This window comes from Lycorma delicatula, chromosome 8, assembly GCF_047948215.1.
Source record: "Lycorma delicatula isolate Av1 chromosome 8, ASM4794821v1, whole genome shotgun sequence".
NCBI lineage: Eukaryota > Metazoa > Arthropoda > Insecta > Hemiptera > Fulgoridae > Lycorma > Lycorma delicatula.
The window spans coordinates 36,848,614-36,854,414 of record NC_134462.1 but is presented as its reverse complement, the minus strand read 5'-3'; the positions used below and the strand labels follow the sequence as shown (position 1 = coordinate 36,854,414).

The 5,801-nt window shown below is 29.3% G+C and overlaps 1 pseudogene; it reads right to left on the bottom strand.

Moving 5' to 3' along the window:
* Positions 1-2,982: 2,982 nt before the first annotated feature.
* Positions 2,983-3,882, bottom strand: LOC142329093 (lysine--tRNA ligase pseudogene; annotated as a pseudogene).
* Positions 3,883-5,801: the final 1,919 nt, after the last annotated feature.

Genomic DNA, 5,801 nt, shown 5'->3' with positions numbered 1-5,801 from the left:
ACACTTAAACGTTATTACCTGAACGGTCGAATCGGTGTCGTAGTGCTCTTGTTACAATTTTTGATGCAGTAAAGTTCTTGCAAAATTCAAGGAACTATTTTTAAAATTAAAGAATTTTTATGTTATTTTGTCAGTGATACAATTTAAAAAAAAAAACAAAAAACAAATCAACATTACTTAAATTTGCTTATCCATATTTAAAAACCTTTCTATATTCATCGTAGATTTTTGCAAAACTCAGAAGATAAAATAATACGTCATTTTTATTCGATTTTCTTTACCCGTAAATTTACTGTTTATCTCATAAATAAATCTATGATTGGATTAAATTAATCTTTTAACAAATAAGTATAGAATTTAAAGTTGTTTTAAGGAAATATTTCATTTGCACATAATATTACATTTCATTAGGATATATTAAAAGTAAAAATCGAAGTAAAATTTCTGGTAAATGGAATAGGAGTTTTTCCAAGTAATTAGGAATTTTGTAATAAATAAATAAAATTCAAAATTAGCATAAGTTGAACTTTCTTTCTAATAGAAAGAATTGAAATTTATCAATTTATTATACTGAAATATATATTTTTTTTAATTACGGTTTATACCCGATATTTTAACAGTATTGAGATTGAAATTATGTTGTTTATTTTTATAAAAATATATTTTTATTTGCTTACTGGTTAAATTAGGTGCTTTCGCAGAGATTTCTGCTTTATCAGAAATGTATGAAAATATAAATATTAGATTAAAAACTCATTAGATGAGTAACTGAGATTGTAAACATACCTCTCTATATTTTTAACTATGTTTTTTATCCAATATTTATATATATATACGTACCATTTTGATGAACCAGAGATATATGTCAAAGCGCTTAACATAAATAAAAAAGGGGAAAAATACGAAGCAGCAAATAAATGAACAGTTTTTTAAAAAGTAATTATATTCTGATGCTGGGTGCACTTTGTTAGCATATTTATTTACACATGCAACTGTACACAAAAATTTATATTTTCTATCAGTAATTTAAGATAAAATATCTATACAAACTTTTAAAATTCTATATATATATATATATATATTTTTTAAAAATGACTGAAATCTGCTAAGATAAAATAATTATGAAGTTTGTTTAGTCATTTAAAGAGGTTTAAATTTTAGTAAAATATTATTCTTATTCAGCATGTTTATGTTATTATTATAAGCAATACAAAAACTGGTATGGGGTTGTTCATATCCATCAATATCATCGATAATTAACTCTAAAATTATGTTTTACATTTAGTTTTAGCTTAATTAGCTCCGCATATCTGATATAATGATACGTCTTGAGTCTTCCATTAGCTCTAAATCTCCACTATCTTCACTGTTATTTATTTCATTCAAAATTCTTTTTTACTCTACGCTCAAAGATATAGAAATAAATAATACATTCCTTGCAAAATTAATAAAAGAACATTAAAGTCGTTAATTAAAACAAAATATTACATTTTTCCGTATAATTGAGTATTACAAAGAAATGGCAGTATAGTTTATTTAATAGAATTTTTGTACTGCATAGAAACGGGTAGAGATTACGCTCGTATACCTGAATTACAGTCACGCATGCATTGTGTAACGAATTGTCTCTTGATAATTCCGTAACCTTCTACAGTATATTCAGGTCAAACGTGTACTTTTAAGAGTGTCGGTCACGTGTTCACTGAATTCCGTGTGCTCAACATTTGAAATTTAACCAAGAAAAAACAAATTGAAATCAACACTAACTTCAGTTCGCAGAAAGGTATAAAATAAAGAAAAAAACGTGGTCGTTACGCTGAAAAAGAACACTGATATAGTGTAATTTGTATGTTTTCGGTTGTTAGGTTGTAAATTAGCATTTAACAACTTAATCTATGTTGAATGAATTTGTTTTAAAATTAATTATGCGCTTTGATTTTTGAAAGAATAAAATTCTGAACGAAAAATTGAAAGTTTTTGCTTTAACTCATAAAATATATACTAACAAAATTTAACATTATCGACTGTATAACCAATTGATAGAGATTTAAACAAGCTATAAACGAGGTCTATTCAGAAAATAACCGATGTTAATTTTTGTAATCTTTATTGTTAATTTTACAAATTATTTTTCCTTGTCCCCTCCCCTATTCACACACATTTCCCAGCGGTGGTTCCACTTTGCGAAGCAGTTCTGATAGCTTCATTACAAAATGCCTTTAAGGTCCGTGACGAATTTGCTTTACTGTCATCAATAGTCTCAAAAGAGCATTCTTTCTTTGCTGATTTTAATTTTGGAAATAAGAAAAAATCCCAAGAAGCTAGAACGACTCAACATGTGTTAATACAATATTGGTGTATATAATGTTATTAAAGTTCAAATATTGTAATAAAATTAATTTACAATATAAAATAATAGGACTATTATTTATTTAAATAAATAAGTAAAACAAAGAATTTAAAATAATTAAACGCAACCGAGGTATTAAATCAAGGTAGCAAATTATTCGACATTTTTGGTCATCCGGCACAGAGGACCAAAAATGCCGAGTAATTTGCCGCCTTGGTTTAATAATCTGGGTTGGGTTTAAATTATTCTCAATATTCTATTATTTGCAGGTTCATTGAAATAAATAAAAGTCTTTGTTTTGATTTTATCTCAAATTATTTTTATTATAATATTCAAACTTTCTTTTTCCTGTTTAGCCTCCGGTAATTACTGTTCAGGTAATACTTCAGAGGATGAATGAGAATGATATGTATGAGTGTAAATGAATTATAATCTTGTACAGTCTCAGAGATGTGTGGTTAATTGAAACCCAACCACCAAAGAACACCGGTAACCACGATTTAGTATTCAAATCCGTGTAAAATATTCAAACTTATGCTTGATCTATTGTACATGAATTGATAAATAGAAAAAAAAAATAAAACAAAATTCTGAAAGAAACTTAAATATGCATTTTATTGCCTTTAATTGTATCAATATAATTCCAAAGAACGATTGTCAACAGGAACTGGATTAGAATCTTCATCCTTAACTCTGTTTGGATCATCAGGTTTCACTGCTGGGAACAGTACCTCCATAATATTGTTCGAATCCGTCAGAAACATTGTCACTCTGTCAATTCCCATTCCACAACCTACTGTTGGTGGTAAACCATATCTAAGAGCCGTACAAAAATTATCATCAACTGAGCTTCATCATCCCCAGTAGCTTTATCCTTAGGTGGCTGTTCAAAATATTCTTTTTGGATAAATGGATGATTTAATTCAGTGTAGGCATTACAGATTTCTTTTGTCATGAAAAATAACTCAAAACTTTCAGTAAGACCAGTTATTGAACGATGCCATTTAGCTAGAAGATTCATCACTTGCGGGTGATCACAATTTAAACTAGGATTTATGCACGTCTCTTCCAAAAATTCACCTACAAGCTTATCAAGTATTCTTGCAGAAGTTCTAGGAAGAGGGCATTCCACTTGATGTTTCTCACATAGACTACTTAAAAATTGATTTGGTTCTAGAGTAGCAAGCTGATCTGCTGAAAGTAATTTAACGCCTAAATATTCTACTAACGTAGGAAATATTTTACTCTTTTAAATGATGGTGTGAAATCAATTTCAACTCCTTCTCCTTCTTCACCTTCCGGGTGATATAATATGAATAACTATCACCATACCTGACAGCATATTTTCAGTTATGTTCATCAGGTCATTGTAATCAGCATATGAGATATAAAGTTCACAAGTAGTGAATTCAGGATTATGCGTCAAATCCTTCATTTTTGAATCGGGGACCTATTTCATAAACACGGTCAATTCCTCCAACTAAAAGTATCTTGTGATACAATTCAGGAGTAATTCTTATAAACAGATCCATGGTCGATTTTTGGCAAAAAACTGACGAATTGACAAAGCTGAGTGTGCGGGCGCGTTGTCGTGGTGAAGAAACCATGAGTTGTCTGGCCACAACTCTGGTCTCGTTTTGCGAATTTTTTCACGTAACCGTTGTAAAACGCCTTAATAGTTCACTGTTTCACGTTTAGGTAAGAATTCAAAATGCATAATTTCTTTAAAATTGAAAAAAAAAAACAGAGAGCATCACTTTGACATCTGATCGAGACTGACGTGCTTTCTTGGAGATTCTTTGCCAATCCGTTGTGACGATTGAACTTTTGTCTCAAATGTTGTAGCCGTAAATCCAACTTTCGTCACTAAATTTCTTCGTTGGCGCGTAATTAAAAATGTTCGGTTATTTTCTGAACAGATCTCGTGTGTATTTTCTCCAGATATTTATTTTTACAGCTATTTTTATGCAAGAAAACTTATTTTCAAATTTATGTAGATAACTCTTGAAACGATTAAAAAAAATATGAAAAATGACTAATAAAATCTGGTAAAAATTTGTTAATTTGTTATTTTTATTCCATTTGAAGTAAGATAATTTTATTCATGTCGTATATTAAGCGAAGATTTGAATCATTCCAATAAAAATTGTTATGATTCATGCGAGAATTCAAATTAAATGTTATTTTTATTTGTCTAGATGTGATAAGGTTTCAATCTCAGTGATTTCAGAATCTAAAGGTGTATTAATATATGAAAACATTCAAATCAGAGTATGTCTTGTGTACTGGTTTAATAAGATTTTTGTAATTTTTTGAGATTTGTTATGTTTTCGTCTTCCACTCCGAGGGGAATTTTGAACAATTTCGTTAACCTTAAATCTTTCCAAATGAAATGTAGAATGTTAGTCTGAACTACAATTAACGAATGAATGTTTTGGACAATCCATCCATAACTTAGATAGGGAGATTCCTACCTCCCGAGGGGACGTATCCTCTCGTACTGCAAATACGCCTGCCACGTCTAGCCGATTATTCGTAACGGTAAGGTTTTCCTTGCTATGTTGAGGTGATAATTGACAGACCCTTCACATTCAATAACCGTATATATATAAAGAAAATTTCTATTAATTATAAACAGCGAGAATTGATTCAGTTTGGGCATCATTTGGATTTCCAATTCATACTTAAAGTAATAAATTCATTATACTGCCTGAGAATTATAATTGAATTGTGTCTATCGTTCTTTCTAATTCCAGCAAGAGTATAGGTACCGTTTTTTCTGTTAGTATTCACATAAAACATTATTTTCCCTTAATTAACAACGCACCAATGCTTCTTATTTTAAGTAATATTGGAAGTAACAGTCCATGTTACATCGATTTTTCTGTTCGCTTTTCGTTCTAATATATTCAAATAGTTTTAAATAAATTTTATATCCCGATAAGTACGTATTTGGAGGAAGATGCTTATAAAAGCTTCTTCATCCAGAAACACCGAGGTGGGTTCAATATGCCAAGCTATCAATATATCATTACAAGCTTTTCAAGTGTAATTCGATTACTGACATCCAACATCAAACTTTCATTCACTATAATAAATAAATTTTGTATCTGTAAGCTATCAGTAATATTTTATTAAAGTAACTGCAAATGAACAAATCTTGCTTCACATTTAATGCATCGTACCGATTGCCGATTCTCTAAATGAATATAGTTGATTTAAGGATTAAATAATATTTACATTCACAAACACGTATTTGAATAGAATGAATAAAGAGCCTGTGCCATGAGTTAAAACATTATATCACTTAAATTTTGAACTGAATTAATGGAATGCTAGATCATGACTAAGTATGCTCTACTGTTTTAAAACAAATTAGTTATTTAACAGTGCATGTAAAACAATTCATTATTTGATGAAGTGATGAAGAAAACATACATGTACAAGGTCA